The sequence below is a fragment of the Sceloporus occidentalis genome, unplaced genomic scaffold (genome assembly GCF_023333645.1).
Source record: "Sceloporus occidentalis isolate IW3139 unplaced genomic scaffold, rSceOcc1.0.p SCAF_8, whole genome shotgun sequence".
In the NCBI taxonomy this organism is placed as follows: domain Eukaryota; kingdom Metazoa; phylum Chordata; class Lepidosauria; order Squamata; family Phrynosomatidae; genus Sceloporus; species Sceloporus occidentalis.
In genome coordinates this window covers 25,028,642-25,045,298 of record NW_028316988.1, presented here as the reverse complement: position 1 = coordinate 25,045,298, position 16,657 = coordinate 25,028,642, and positions in this window count along the sequence as shown.

Sequence of the window (16,657 nt, the reverse complement as noted above, 5' to 3'; positions counted from 1 at the left end):
GTTTGGAGGAGGTTTGCCATGGCTGTCCTCTGAGGCTGAGAGAGTGTGACTTGCCCAAGGGTCACCCAATAGGTTTTCATGGCCAGGATTCGAACCCCTGGTCTCCAGAGTCATAGGCGTTTATCACACTAGCGAGATCCCACGGGCAAATGCGATTTAAACCCGGAAATGCCTGAAGTTTATCACACGACGTCGCAGTTAACGTGAAACAATGTGAAGTTAAACTGCAGTTAAAGTGGAGAAAGGCGGCAGCTTTTTACTTTCGGAACATCCTTTAACCGCAGTTTCACTTCGCATTATTTCGTTTTAGAAGCGATTTGCTGTGATAAAACTCCCCGGATTTGCAAGTTTTTGTTTAAATTCGAATGTACTTTAAATCACGATTAAATCCCATTTAACCCGCGGGATCTCGCTAGTGTGATAAACTCCATAGTCCAACATGCAAACTACTACACCAGGAGGATATCAACCCAACTTCTTCCAAGGCCCTGATAGAATGATATTAAACGATATTAAAGCCCATAGGTTTTAAAATTGTGGAGTGTTTTAGGAGGCAGAAAGATGCCTTGAAACCTATAAATCTTTGAAATGAACATAAATAAAAATACAGATGCAGGTGAACCTCCAAGGAGTTGTGTAAGGCAATACAGGTTTTTCAAGCGGCCAGTGTGCACCTTTAAAGCAGTCCATTACTATCAGTGCATGAAAGCAATAAATCTGTTTAGTAAAGGCATTTCTCCTCAGGCAATTCCTTTTGTTATATATATATATTCCATCACCGTGAGGATTTATGTATTCATATATCTTGTGTGCCACGAGGCCATTAGCTCTGTTAAGGCCTCTGCGAACTTGCACCCAGAGCTCAAAGTGCATTGGTTTTTTGGAGAAGGAAAGGACACCAAAGGTGTTCAGCAATGGGCTGTTTGAGGATACAATGCGAATGTTGCAAGGGCTTTCCTCCTTCATTTCTGCACAAATGAAAGGGATAATTAAATATAGATTCAGTTTTCTGTGGCTAGTAAAGTACAATTTTATGCATTGGTTTTGTTCAGAGTTCTGCAAGAATACTGCAAACCAGCAAGGCATTTTAATGAAGATGTTCATCAGAAAACTATAGTTGAGTAGATGATGATGATGATGATGATGAAAGCCAGGTGATGTTGTGGTTTGAGCATTGGGCTATGACTCTGGAGACCAGGGTTCGAATCGCACTTTTGGCAATGCAAGTCTATGGGTGACCCTGGGCAAGTCACACTCTCTCAGCCTCAGAGAATGGCTTCTGAACCAAACTTGCCAAGAAACCCCCATGATAGGTTCACCATACGCCGGAAACAACCTGAAGGCACACAACAACAGACACAACAGAGTGTAAATAAACCATATGAAATGAACTGATTTTTTTATATTAGTATTTTTAGCTTTGGTTTGGGAACGTCTGACATTTTTCTGGAACGTCCGACATTTTGCAAAACATATGAAGTCGGCGGCTTCTATGGCCAGAATCCATAGTCTTTTGTGGGTTTTTTGGGCTTTGTGGCCATGTTCTAGAAGAGTGTCTTCCTGACGTTTCGCCAGCATCTGTGGCTGGCATCTTCAGAGAAATGCCATATACTATCTCTGAAGATGCCAGCCACAGATGCTGGCGAAACGTCAGGAACGAACTCTTCTAAAACATGTCCACAGAGCCCGAAAAACCCACAAAAGACTATGGATGCCGGCCATGGAAGCCGCCGACTTCACATTTTGCAAAACCTTGTCCTCCTTTGCGGTGAGGACATCTGGACGTCCTGGATCCTCAATCGTGACTCTAACCACTATTCCACATTCTCTCTCAACCACAAAATGGGGTCCCCATTCAAGTATAAATACTTGGGGGATGATTGTGTTGGCGAGAGCGCCATGGAAATGTCGCATTAGCCACGCTCAGCTTGATGTGAAGAGGAAGGAACTCTATATATCTCACATTTTTAATTTTTTAAAGAATATATCCTTTTCTCAAGGGCGGGGAAGGCACAATTCTGGGAATCTGTGTAATGAGACACAAGAGAGGTGTGTCTTTTGAAAGCCGAACAAAGAGGTGAACCGGCCCAGTGAGCGATGGCACTATAACAACAAGCTGTGTCCTTTTCTCTTCTACCAAAGATCAATATTGTTAAATGAGAAAGACTAGTAGAGGTTAATAGATTGAAAGATCGATCGATCGATAGATAGATAGCGCCAGAGAGGTAGCTCCACGGAGAGATATATTGGTCGGCGTTGATCAAGGTAGACAGAGTGATAGAGGGAGATCAGTTCAGAAATACAGGTACATCGATCGATCGATCGATTAATTGATTGGTCAAGACATAGAACGGAGAGACAGTATGTGGCATTTTTAGGGCCAGGTGGAATTGACTTCTAATATTCTGGTCCGTTGGATGACGCTGAACTGAGATGGGCATCTTTTCGTTCATCTGTTGCCTTTTGGGTAAGTGGGGTATTTTGTGTTTTTCACACTTTGTGTTCTTGAGTCCCGATTTTGCAAGAAAATGGAACTATTTGACAAATCGGAGTTTGTATCACGATGGCAACAAAGCCGTAGGCTTTAATGGTTCTTTTTGAGTTAATGGGACGGAAAGGTTTGAACTTGTCTTTAAATGCTTTTAACATAAAATGGCACTAGAAGGCCATTTTTGATCAGGTCAATAAGAGCTTTGGCACAATTCAAAACAGAAAACAATGACGGTCCAGGATTCAAGTCATCATTGTTGCTGCTACGTTTCTTCTTTCCTCTGTTCTTCACTTTCTAAGCAAAGCGACAAAACAGCAACACAGAGGCGTTGAAAAGGATGCTGTGCAGAGTCCCCAGTTGTATAGAAATGTGTAACTTTTCCCAGCTAAGCATGAGTACCGTTTCCAAAGGTTGGGATAAAGAGGTATATGCATCCTGTTGTCCATCAACTCTTACCTTTATTATTGTGCAGTTTCACATTAACAAGAGATATTTACCAATGCGAAATTGCACGATAATAACGGTATAGTAATAGATCGACAACGAATAAGCGGCAACATCGTGCGAAAAGGAGAGGAATCATAAGTTGTAATTACACCTGAATTACATCACTAGCGCATAGGGTTTTAGTTGTCTCTGGCTACATAGCTATCATCATAAGATCCGAATAGGGTTTTAGTAGTCTCTTATTACATAGCTATCATCTTATACATCTGAATAGGGTTTTAATTGTCTCTGACTACATAGCTAACCTCTTACAACATCTGAATAACGTTTTAGTAGTCTCTAACTACATATCTATTACCTTATAACATCTAGGGTTTTAATAGTCTCTGACTACATATCTATCATTTTATGAGATCTAAATAGGGTTTCAGTAGTCTCTTATTACATATCTATCATTTTATACCATCTGAATAGGGTCTTAGTTGTCTCTGACTACAGATCTATCACAACATCTGAATAGAGTTTGAGTAGCTTCTGACTACATATCTATTGTCCTATAACATCTAAATAGGATTTTAGTAGCCTCTTATTACGTAACTGTCATTTTATACCATCTGAATCGGGTCTTAGTAGTCTCTGACTTCATAGCTATTTTCTTACAACATCTGAATAGGGTTTACCTGTCTCTCTGTCTAGCTATGTATCTATCATATAACGTGAATAGGACCCGTGTATTTCTACGTATCTATCAGCTTGTAACATCTGAATAGGATTTGATCTGTCTATTTCCATATCTCTTATCTTGTAATATCTGATTAGTGTTTACCTGTCTTTCTGTCTACATATCCATCATCTTATAGCATTTGAACAGGGTTTTCCTCTCCCTTTCATTCCCCACCCCATAACTATCATCTTATAACATCTGAATAGGGATTCTTCTCTCTCTCTCCATATATACAACGTATCTGTGTACATTTAGATAGGTAGACAATGATGGCTGGGTAGATAGATATCTCTAGGTTTGGGTACCTATCTATCATCTGTCTATCTGTTCTGTATTCAAATAGATAGGGATGGATAGACAGACGAATGTCTATGGGTCTGTCTACATATCTGCCATCCATCTCTCCATATGTAGAGATGGATGGATGGATGGATGGATGGATGGACGGACGGACAGATAGAATATATATATCTACGCATTTCGGTAAGAGCTGTTCAATAGTAGAAGACGTTGCCTTGTTAACAAAGAATTTCAAGGGACAGTTTGGTTTGTAATGGAAGATACAATTCTGGGTTGAGATGGAGAATAAGACTATTGAGCAATACTTATATGAAACTACGCACTTAGTGTTATAGCAATGTAGGACGTTTATATTGTAGTAATATATATGCATACACTCATCCTTCCATATTTGCAGCTTTGACATTTGCGGATTTGATTATTCACTGATTTGGTTGATATGTTCTCTCTAGGAATATCTAGGTCCTCCAGCGCAACTCAGTGGTCAACTCTAACTAAAGGTTGCACAGACAGACCTAGAGATTCCTAGAGAGGACACTCTACTAGGCCTTTGAAGCTCCTCCAGTGCAACTCTATGGTGGTCAGTGTCTGTCGGACGTTGACCACAGAATTGCCCTGGAGGACCTAGAGATTCCTAGAGAGATGTCCTCTCAGGTAAAAACATGGTCTCTTTGTTATTTGTGGGTTTTTCCATATTCACGGGGGTCCTGTGCCCCTAACCCTAGCAAATAGGGAGGGACAAGTGTATATGTATATATCCATTTTGTATAAGATGAATTTAAGACGACATAGACAGGTAATTTTTTTAAACAGTTTTAAAATATATTTTTAAATAATATGAAATTAAACAGTAAAAAAGAAGAAGACGCTGCCTTGGAAGGTGGTGGCGTCTCCTCCTTTGGAGAGTATGTGACTCGCTCAAGGTTGTCCAATGGGTTTCGGTGGCCAAGCAGGGATTTGAACCCTGGTCTCTAGAGTCATAGTTTGACGCTCAAACCACTGCGCCATGCTGCCCTCCAAGAATTTGTCTAATCCCCCTTGAAAACCACCTCCCCACCGCCACGCCTTGCGACATCAAAATTCCTGACGTTCAACTTAAGTGTTCTCGCTTTCAAAGGTTTATTCTGCATCCGTGGCCTTTTAGCTTTTTCACACAAAGGGAGTGGCTGAGAAAGCCGACGACACGAAGGAAAAGAAAAACCATTCGTACAAGTTGGGCTCAGTCTCCTTTTCCTTTTCCTTCCTCTCCGCTCTTCCTTTTGTGCTATGGCTGTTTCGATGGTAAAACCTGCAAGATTGCCTTTGCTTTTAAAAAGAATCAGAACCAACCTTGCCATGAAACCCCATGATAGGTTTTATAGATTGATTGTAGTAAAATGGCATCTCTTATCCTCTGAACAAATCCTTTTCTGGAGAGGCGGGATATAAATTAAACATTATTATTATTATTATTATTATTATTATTATTATTATTATTATTATTATATGACTTCTTGCCCAATGTCACCCAGTGACCTATCAATCTATAAAACCTATCATAGGGCTTTCTTGGCAAGGCTGGTCCAAAGCAAAGACAACCTTGTAGGTTTTACAATCCGACGGTTGCCATAAGTCGGAAATGACACAACAACAAGAGGAAGCAAGAGCTATAAATAAATACTCTATATAATAATAATAATAATAATAATAATAATAATAATAAGTTTAAGGTATATCCTGCCTCTCCAGAAAATAATTGAGGTGGGTTACGATGCAAAGTGAAATACATAAATATATACATAACTCAGGCAGATCCCGAATATCGTGAAAGCTAAGCAGGGTCTGCCCTGGTCAGTGCTTGGATGGGAGACCACCAATGAGTGTCGGGTGATGGAGGCTCTTATTTCAGAGGAAGGGACTGGCCAAACCACATCTCTGAGTCCTCCTTGCCTATGAAAACTCTATGAAATATATGGAGCCACCGCCGTAAATGGAGTTGTTGAAGGCACCTAGAGGCATGCACCTGCTGCTTTGTTTTGGCTTTGCACCCGTTGTTGTGTTGCGCATGTGGCCCAGACAAAAGAGGAGGAGATGCTTCAGGTACGCACAGGTGAGAAAACAATACAGGTTTGGCCCTGGGGCAATTTGTAAAGGAAAGCAAGCAGAGGGAAAAGATGAAAAAATGCAGATGAAAAATAGTTTGAGAGTGAGCAAAAAGGAGGGTGGGACCTGCAAGGCTCCTGAGAAACATTTGGCCCTGGTTCTAATCATGGTCATGATTAATTGTAACGCTAATGAGTGTATCTTCCTGCAGGGCAGAAGAGGGTTCGACTGCATGACCCTTGGGGGTAATATAATAATAATAATAATAATAATAATAATAATAATAATAATAATAATTTATTTCTACCCCACCTCTCCAACAAGATCAAGGCAGCTTACATCAATAAAATCCATACAATACAATAAAATTCAGTTCAAGACTAGCACAATTGCCTAAATTTGCTTTGTCAATGATGGCCATTACACTCAACTTTTGTTTCATCTCCAAGCAATGTGGGGAAGAGCATTGTTTTAGCCACGTTTGCAGAGACACAATTATGAGGCAATGGAAATGCAATGCACTTCCAACTCTAGGATCCTGCAAAGTGGTCCCAATGATGTGCTGAACCAATGTGCCGCTGCGGTTAGAGTATTTGGCCCTAAGACTCATGGGGACCTGGGTTCAAATCCCTGCCCGCGCATTATGGAAACCCACTGGGTGACTTTGGGCAGATCCCACTCTCTCAGCCTCAGGGGAAGGCAAGAGCAAACCCATTTCTGAACAGGTTTTGTGGGGATGATGATGATGATGATGATGATGATGATGATGATGATGATGATGATAGCCTTTGACTCTCCATTATTAATTTATCCTAATTTTTGCACTGCAGACTGATTTACTCCATTAATTAATTTCAATTAAAAAGATGCAAAGGATGCTAAACAAGGCTATTAATTAATCCGTCCATTCATTTGTTGAATATGCCCTTAGCTTGTTCCTTGCCAATTCCAACTCGCTTCAAAGGTGCCCCAAGAGATCTGGAGTAGAATTAGATTAATGAATGAATGAATGAATGATGAAGACATGAATTAATTAATGGGATAAAACAGTTAAAACGTAAATGAATGCATTGATAAACAGACAGGTGGAAAGTTTGGTTTGGAAACGTCACTCCACTTGAGTATTAGTGAGCGGATGTCAGGAAGGGGGAAATATGAAGGCTTGCTTTTCTTTCTGCCATACTTCCGTATAGTTGTGCGCATATATATATCTGTGTGTGTGTGTGTGTTTGTGTGTCTTTTGACGCGAAGGAATTCTTTTCTTCTTGGGCTTCTGAGTCAGAATCAGTGTCGAAACCAATCCAGATCAGGTGTTTTCAGGGCGATCCTTTCCCTCCGTCAGCTCTAATCCCCGGTGACATTAAATGTCATTTCTCTGCAAGCGAAGTGCCATTGATAGTCATGCTGAGACAAAATGAATTTCCTAATATCGCTGCACTGTGTTAATTTTATATAACCCTCCCACTTATTTAGAAATAAAAAAGTAATGCGACCAAACGCTGAGGTTTGGTTCGACGAAGTTTCCTTCCTGCGGATACCAAAATCTGGGGATGCGCAAGTCCCATTATATACAATGGAGCAGTAAAACAGCGTCTCTTATTTGTTATTATTTTCTTATTAAAAAAAAAAAAGCCTACTATTGACGACTGGATTAATAAACATGCCGAGATGAAAGAGATGGACAGCTTGTCTATTATTATTGTTATTATTATTATTATTATTATTTCTACCCCGCCTCTCCAACAAGACCAAGACGGCTTACATTAATAACATTAATAAAATCCATACAATACAATAGAATAAACATCCCCCAAATCCCTTCCCTCCTTAACCTCAAATCAACAACAGTAAGTACAAACATGGCAATAACTATAATGAAATACAATTAAGATCATTAAAATGGATTATAGGGATTGTAATGAACAAAATAGCTGTTATAAGAGAATGGGGTAAAGAGAGAGAGAGAGATTCGGAAAGACTGATTAGAATTCAAATCAACGAAAACATGAGACATAGAGATACCGATGCAGATGACATTTACAAAAGGAAAAAGTGGAGAAAGATATAAACTAGAAAAGGAATATGCGTAAATACTCAAATCATGTGAGCTGAGTAAGCTGCAGAAAGAATGGATTTTGGCTTTTAGCAGCTTTGGTTACTGCAAGGGGAAATATACATTGGCATAATTTTGTATTGCACACACCGCAGTATGGAGTTATGGATGGATTGAAGGCATGGAAAGGATTGCATTCGAGATGTAGGCTATGTGTAATTAAGACAGCAATGGATTTAAAGTTTTGCTGTATGTGGGGAAAATAATAATAACAACAACAACAACAACAACAACAATAATAAATGACTTGAAGGCACACAGCACACATCGATCCAGAGGAAGCATGTTGGTCCTCTTTTTTTCCCCACTGCCTTCTACCTTTCCAAACATGATCACCTTTTCCACTGAGTTGTTCCTTGTCTATACCATCGAACAACTACTGTGTGTATATTATCATTATCATTATTATTATTATTTGTATTTATACCCCTCACTTTAGTCATTTGTGACTTAATAGCACCCCTGAAGCTTTCGCGGGGTTTCCTTGGCAAGATTTCTTCAGAAGGTTGTGGTTGTTATTTGTTATGTGCCTTCAAGTCATTCCCAACTTGTTGTGTGCCTTCAACTTATGGAGACCCTAAGGCAAACCTAACATGGGGTTTTCTTGGCCAGATTTCTTCAGAGGGAGGTTGCCATTGCCATTTTCTGAGGCTGAGAGAGTGTGACGTGCCCAATATCACCCAATTGGTTTACATGGCCGAGCTGGGATTCGAACCCTGGTCTCTCAGAGTCCTAGACCAGCGTTCAAACTGCTACGTCTCTTTTGAAATAAGACATAGTGGGATTTGTACGATGGACGCAACTTCCCGTTTGACATCTAACTGATGAGATTTTTGTCCAAATTATTTGCAAATACTTTCCTCCAATCCTTACTTGCAGCATCTAGATTTCCCAATGAAAAAGCAAAAGGTAAGATGGGGTAAAGTGAAAAAGTGGTCCAAGCGGGTGGAGATTTCCGTCACGTGGCCTCGGTCCCTTTTGAACAATGGCCCCCTAAAAGCCTTAGAGAAGAACGGACTGTACTTTAGTGGGAAACGTCTCAGGAAGTAAAGTGTGTGATTGATCTGAGGCAAGTGGGAGGCGGAAGAAAAAGCCAGCTCAGACCAAACCACCTTCCTGGTGGTGTTTTCATTGGCTTCTCCTTTCTGTTTATGCACAAAGAGAAAATAGCAAAACACTGTGGTTTTGTTGTCTTATGCTTCACTCGACGTGACACAAAACCCAGAGATGACGCGGGTGCAACTTTTCGTTAAAGAACTTTTCTCACTGAGTTCCAAAACTGGTTATGGCATGAAGGTAGCTATGGCCACCTTGGTGGATGGCCTAATCCAGGTAGTAGACAACAGTGTTCTTACCAAATGTAACGTGGTTTCAGGTCTGGTTATGGGATGAAGGTAGCTATGGCCACCTTAGTGGATGGCTTAAACCAGGTTGTAGACAACAGTATTGTTACCAAATGTAGTGTGGTTTTGGGTCTGGATATAGGACGGAGAAAGCTTTGGTCACCTTGGTGGATGGCCTAATCCAGGTAGCAGATAACAATGTTGTTACTAAATGTAATGTGGCTTTTGGGTCTGGTTATGGGACGGAGAAAGCTTTGGTCACCTTGGTGGATGGCCTAATCTGGATACTAGACAACAGTATGTGTTCCTGTTGGTTTTGTAGGACATCTCAACAGCTTTTGATACTACCAGCCATGGTGTCCTTCTGGGACACCTTGCTGGATGGGACTTGTGAGCCCTGTTTTTGTTGTTGTTGTGTGCCTACACGTCATTTCCAAATTATACCGACCGCTAAGACGACCCTATCATGGGATTTTCTTGCCAAGATTTGATCAGAGGAACTTTGGAAGACCTAAAGATGGTAGTTACACACCGGTAACCTCAAGGCAGGACCTTTGCAATGCGCTCTGTCTGCATTGATCTACCTTTGTACCAAGTTCGGAAACTTCAATTAGTTCAAAACACAGCCGGTCCATCTAATATTGAGCATATCACACCAATATTAGAGAGCTTTATTGCATAAGAAAGTGATGTAGATTGGTTAAAATTGAGAATTTTACATTATAGTGCTGAAATGTATTGAGAGCAAAGGATTGTAATTCTAGGTCATGTCAAATTCTCTGTTTTTGGAATGTAAACAGTTTGGAAATGGCTCCTAACTCAAGATTCTAACCCAAATAAAAGGAAGTATGGCATAAACAGTTTGGGGACATTGAAACTAAATATATAGATAACAATCCGATGAGAACCCCCCACGAGGGATTGAGACGTAAGATTTGAACATCCAGTGAATGCAATGTTTCATTCAAATATAACCAATGAAATGTGAATTGTAGTTTTCTTTGTTCAAAGTGCTATAAAAACTTGGTTCACTTTAGAATCGGGGCCCCCAGTAATTTGGATGAATTTCCTACTGGGAACACTGCAGCAATAAACTGTTTTCTTTTCCAATCGGCTCTGGGTCCCTCTGCTCTTTATAAAATAAAATTCTGGTTTTAATTTAATTAATTAATTAAAATTAAATCTGCAACAAAAGGAAATCCGAAACGGAGCAGGCGGTTAGTGGCTTTCTCTGTGCCTCTCCGCATGCCGTTGCCGCACTTCCGTTCTCATTCCTGAAGGAGATGGTGGTAAAAGCATACCTTTTGTCGAACGGATTTTTCCAGCACGACAAAAGGTACGCTTTTATGACCATCTCCCTTAGAAAGAGAATGGAAGTGGTACAACATCATAAGGGTTGGCTCAGAGAAAGGCGTTGCTCTCCTGCTCCGTTTTGGATTTCCTTTCTCATGCGATAAGGCTCAAAATGGCTGCCAGTTAGTTTTTGGGCAAAGTACAAAGTATCAGTTATTACATTTAAAGCCCTACATGGTTTGGATGCAGGTTACCTATGGGATCGTCATTTAAATGTACAAGCTATCTTTGAGTCCTAGTCTTGGAGGGAAACGCATTATATAAATGTTATTGCTAATGATGATGACGATAGGGATAGTAATAATCCTTTGGCGTAAGTGTCTTGTGGTATGTTCTGCTTTTAATATGTCTGGAACCAGGACCAATCCTTATTGTTCCGTGATGCCACGTTGCAAGTCTTATGAGGGCAAAGCAACAGTTTATCCTGGGTTAATCTCTCCCATCTTCCCTGTTTTTGTGATGGAAAGGCAACCAAGCCAAACACAACGCAAGGGATTAGCGGTGGTGGTTGCCTCAGACAGGAAGGAAGAGGTCTTGATGTTTCTCCACAAAATGTCAAGATGTGAAGTGGATTTGGTTGTGCAATGGGGTCACTTCAAAACTGCTGTATGGGGTCAATCCTCTCTTGCAGGATAGAAAGGCTTGTGGCCAGTAGTGCCGTTGCCAAATCTCCAGGCCTGGCCCTGGATCAAAATGCTGGTTCCGATGCAAAATATTTTGCACAGAATAGGTCCCAAATTGTGAATAAGTTTCAAAAACGGCGCCCTTTTCAACGGCTTTCTTGCAGTGGGATGAAAATGGTTCGAATTTCTCATTGCTTGCTTGGAGAAGAAACTCAGTGAATAATTGCAACCCTAATCTCAAGGGCTGGGATAAACCGAGCCACCCCAGATTATCCATGAAAAAGGATGAGCCCAGTCTGGGAAAGCGATGGTTCAGTCCTTGGCTTCTCTGGATTGAAAATATCTCTGCAGCAGCAAGACTGTGAAGGACTGAATAGCAGAACCAGTTGGATCGGAGAAAATGAGAGGAAAGGAAAAGAAAAGAAAGTGGAATGGATGAACTAATAGCAAGGTTTCTGTATGGGTGGTTTAAATCAGGAGTTAGGGAAATATAGTCCTCCTTGTGTTGTCATTCTTACCCATAAGAAGGGGGCTATAACAATCACTAACCCTACACAACACAGCCAGTGCTGAGAGATCATGGGAACTGCAGTCCAAAGCTATTTGGTAGAGCCAGAGTACACACTATTCCTGCTTTAATGAAACAAACAAATAATATTTAAAATTCTGTTCTGTCATTTTTTAAATTTTCTCCTTTCTGGGTATTATTTCTATGTCATTGCTGGCTGCTTAGTTTATAAAAGTAACCCTGCTCTTCTCTTCTTTAAAGTGACGGCTAGTGCGGCAACAATGACCCCGCCAACAGTGACAGATTCCACATTGACCACAATGGAGAACGCCACGTCTCCCTCAGATATTTCGGAGTCTTCCACTCTGTCCACAGAAGGAACAGCTGCCTTGACGGAGAGCTCCACGTCTCCATCAGAGATGACAGTGGCTTCCATGGTGTCCACGGAAGCAATGTCAGCCACGTCAGAGAGTGCCACATCTCCTCCAGAGATTACAGATGCTTCTGCTGTGTCCGCAGAGGCAATATCAAAAAGTGCCACATCGCCCCAAGAGATGACAAGTGCATCTACTTTCTCCACTGAAGTAATATCAGCTATGACAGAGACTTCCACGTCTTCTCCAGAGATTACAGGTGCTTCCACTTTGTCCACAGAGCTAATCTCAGCCATGTCAGAGAGTGCCATGTCTCCCCAAGAGATCACCACCGGGTCTACTTTCTCCACTGAAGTAATATCAGCCACGACCGAGAGCTCTATGTCTCCTCCAGAGATAACAACTGCTTCCACGTTGTCCACTGAAATGATGTCAGCCATGACTGAGCGCTCCACATCTCTCCCAGCGATTACAACTGCTTCCACTTTATCTACGGAAGCTGTATCAGCCACATCAGAGAGTGCCACATCTCCCCAGGAGATTACAACCATCTCTACTTTCTCCACTGAAGTAAGATCAGCCACGACTGAGAGCTCCATATCTCCTCCAGAGATTACAGGTGCTTCTACTTTACCCACTGAAATAGTGTCAGCCATCACAGGGACTTCCACATCTTCTCCAGAGATTACAGGTGCTTCCACTTTATCCACGGAGGCAATATCAGCCATAACAGACAGCCCCAGGTCTCCTCCAGGGATTACAATTGCATCTACTTTCTCCACTGAAGTAAAATCAGCCCTGACAGAGAGCTCCACGTCTCCTCCAGAGATTACGGGTGCTTCCACTTTATCCACGGAGGCAATATCAGCCCTGACAGAGAGCTCCATGTCTCCTCCAGAGATTACGGGTGCTTCCACTTTGTCCACGGAGGCAAAATCAGCCCTGACAGAGAGCTCCATGTCTCCTCCAGAGATTACGGGTGCTTCCACTTTATCCACGGAGGCAAAATCAGCCCTGACAGAGAGCTCCATGTCTCCTCCAGAGATTACGGGTGCTTCCACTTTATCCACGGAGGCAATATCAGCCCTGACAGAGAGCTCCACGTCTCCTCCAGAGATTACGGGTGCTTCCACTTTATCCACGGAGGCAATATCAGCCCTGACAGAGAGCTCCACATCTCCTCCAGAGATTACGGGTGCTTCCACTTTATCCACGGAGGCAAAATCAGCCCTGACAGAGAGCTCCACGTCTCCTCCAGAGATTACGGGTGCTTCCACTTTATCCACGGAGGCAATATCAGCCCTGACAGAGAGCTCCACGTCTCCTCCAGAGATTACGGGTGCTTCCACTTTATCCACGGAGGCAATATCAGCCCTGACAGAGAGCTCCACGTCTCCTCCAGAGATTACGGGTGCTTCCACTTTATCCACGGAGGCAATATCAGCCCTGACAGAGAGCTCCACGTCTCCTCCAGAGATTACGGGTGCTTCCACTTTATCCACGGAGGCAATATCAGCCCTGACAGAGAGCTCCACGTCTCCTCCAGAGATTACGGGTGCTTCCACTTTATCCACGGAGGCAATATCAGCCCTGACAGAGAGCTCCCCGTCTCCTACAGAGATTACGGGTGCTTCCACTTTGTCCACTGAGGTAATATCAGCCATGACAGAGAGCTCCACATCTCCTCCAGAGATTACAGGTGCTTCCACTTTATCCACGGACGCAATATCAGCCCTGACAGAGAGCTCCACATCTCCTCCAGAGATTACGGGTGCTTCCACTTTGTCCACTGAGGTAATATCAGCCATGACAGAGAGCTCCACATCTCCTCCAGAGATTACAGGTGCTTCCACTTTATCCACGGACGCAATATCAGCCCTGACAGAGAGCTCCACATCTCCTCCAGAGATTACGGGTGCTTTCACTTTGTCCACTGAGGTAATATCAGCCATGACAGAGAGCTCCACATCTCCTCCAGAGATTACAGGTGCTTCCACTTTATCCACGGACGCAATATCAGCCCTGACAGAGAGCTCCACATCTCCTCCAGAGATTACGGGTGCTTCCACTTTGTCCACTGAGATAATATCAGCCATGACAGAGAGCTCCACGTCTCCTCCAGAGATTACAACTGCTTCCACTTTGTCCACAGAGCTAATCTCAGCCGTGTCAGGGAGTGCAATGTCTCCCCAATATATTACCACTGGGTCTACTTTTTCTACTGAAGTAATATCAGCCACAACAGAGAGCTCCATGTCTCCTCCAGAAGTTACAACTGCTTCCACTTTATCCAGTGAAATAATGTCAGCAGTGACAGAGAGTTCCACATCTTCTCCAGAGATTACAGGTGCTTCCACTTTGTCCACTGAAACATTGTCAGCAATGACTGAGACTTCCACATCTCCCCCGGACATTACAACTGTCTCTGCTTTCTCTACAGAAGTAAGATCATCCATGACTCAGAGCTCCACATCTCCTCCAGAGATTACTGGTGCTTCCACTTTGTCCACAGAAATAATGTCAGCCATGACAGAGAGCACCACGTCTCCTCCAGAGATGACAACTGCTTCCATTTTGTCCACAGAGGTACCATCGACCATGTCAGAGAGTGCCATGTCTCCCCAAGAGATTACCATGGGCTCTACTTTCTCTACTGAAGTAATATCAGCTACAGCAGAGAGCTCCACTTCTCCTCCAGAGATTACGGGTACTTCCACTTTGTCCACTGAAATAATGTCAGCCATGACACAGAGCTCCACATCTTCTCCTGAGATGACAACTGCTTCCACTTTGTCCACAGAGGTACCATCAACCATGTCAGAGAGTGCCATGTCTCCCCAAGAGATTACCACGGGCTCTACTTTCTCTACTGAAGTAAGATCAGCCATCACAGAGAGCTTCATGTCCTCTCCAGTGATTACCGATGCTTCCACTTTATCCACTGAAACTATATCAGCCAGAACAGAGATTTCCACATCTTCTCCAGAGATTACAGGTGCTTCCACTTTGTCCACGGAGGCAATATCAGCCATGACAGAGAGTTCCACGTCTCCTCCAGGGATTACAATGGCATCTACATTCTCCACTGAAGTAAGATCACTCATGACTGAGAGCTCTGTATCTCCTCCAGAGGTTACAACTGCTTCCACTTTATCCACTGAAACAATGTCAGCTATGACTGAGACTTTCACGTCTTCTCCAGAGATTACAGGTGCTTCCACTTTGTCCACGGAGACAATATCAGCCATGACAGAGAGCTTCGTGTCTCCTCCAGGGATTACAATTGCATCTACATTCTCCACTGAAGTAAGCTCAGTCATGAGTGAGAGCTCCACATCTCCTCCAGAAATTACAAGTGCTTCCACTTTATCCACTGAAATAATGTCAGCCATGACAGAGACTTCCACATCTTCTCCAGACATTACAGGTGCTTCCACTTTTTCAACTGAAGCAATATCAGCCATGTCAGAGAGCTCTGTGTCTCTTCCTGTGATTACCGGTGCTTCCACTTTATCCACTGAAGCAATGTCAACCATGACAGAGACTTCCACAACTTCTCCAGAGATTACGGGTTCTTCCACTTTATCCATGAAAGCAATATCAGCTTTGACAGAAAGCTCCCCACCTCCCCAAGAAACTACAACAACCTCCGTGTCTCCTCCAGCAATTACAGTATTTGCTACATATCCCACGGAGAGTTCTGGGACAACATTTCTTGCATCAGAGAGCTTCACTTCTCTTTCAGAGATTACAGGGACCTCCATGTCTCCCTCAGAAACTACCATGGCCACTTCTCTTGAACCAACAACTCCTGTTGAGAACACCATGCTCACTTCACTGGAACCCCCAAGCTCTCCTGCTGGGACCATCATGGTCACTTCACTTGAACCCACAAGTTCTCCTGCTGAGTCTACTATGGTCACTTCACTAGAACCCACAAGTTCTCCTGCTGAGTCTACTATGGTCACTTCACTGGAACCCACAAGTTCTCCTGCTGAGACTACTATGGTCACCTCACTGGAACCCACAAGTTCTCCTACTGAGACCATCATGGTCACTTCACTGGAACCCACAAGTTCTCCTGCTGGGACCACAATACTGGAATCCACAAGTTCTCCTGCTGAGACCACCATAGTCACTTCATTGGAATCCACAAGTTCTCCTGCTGAGACCAACATGGTCACTTCACTTGAATCCACAAGTTCTCCTGCTGAGACTACTATGGTCACTTCACTTGAACCCACAAGTTCTCCTGCTGAGACTACTATGGTCACTTCACTTGAACCCACAAGTTCTCCT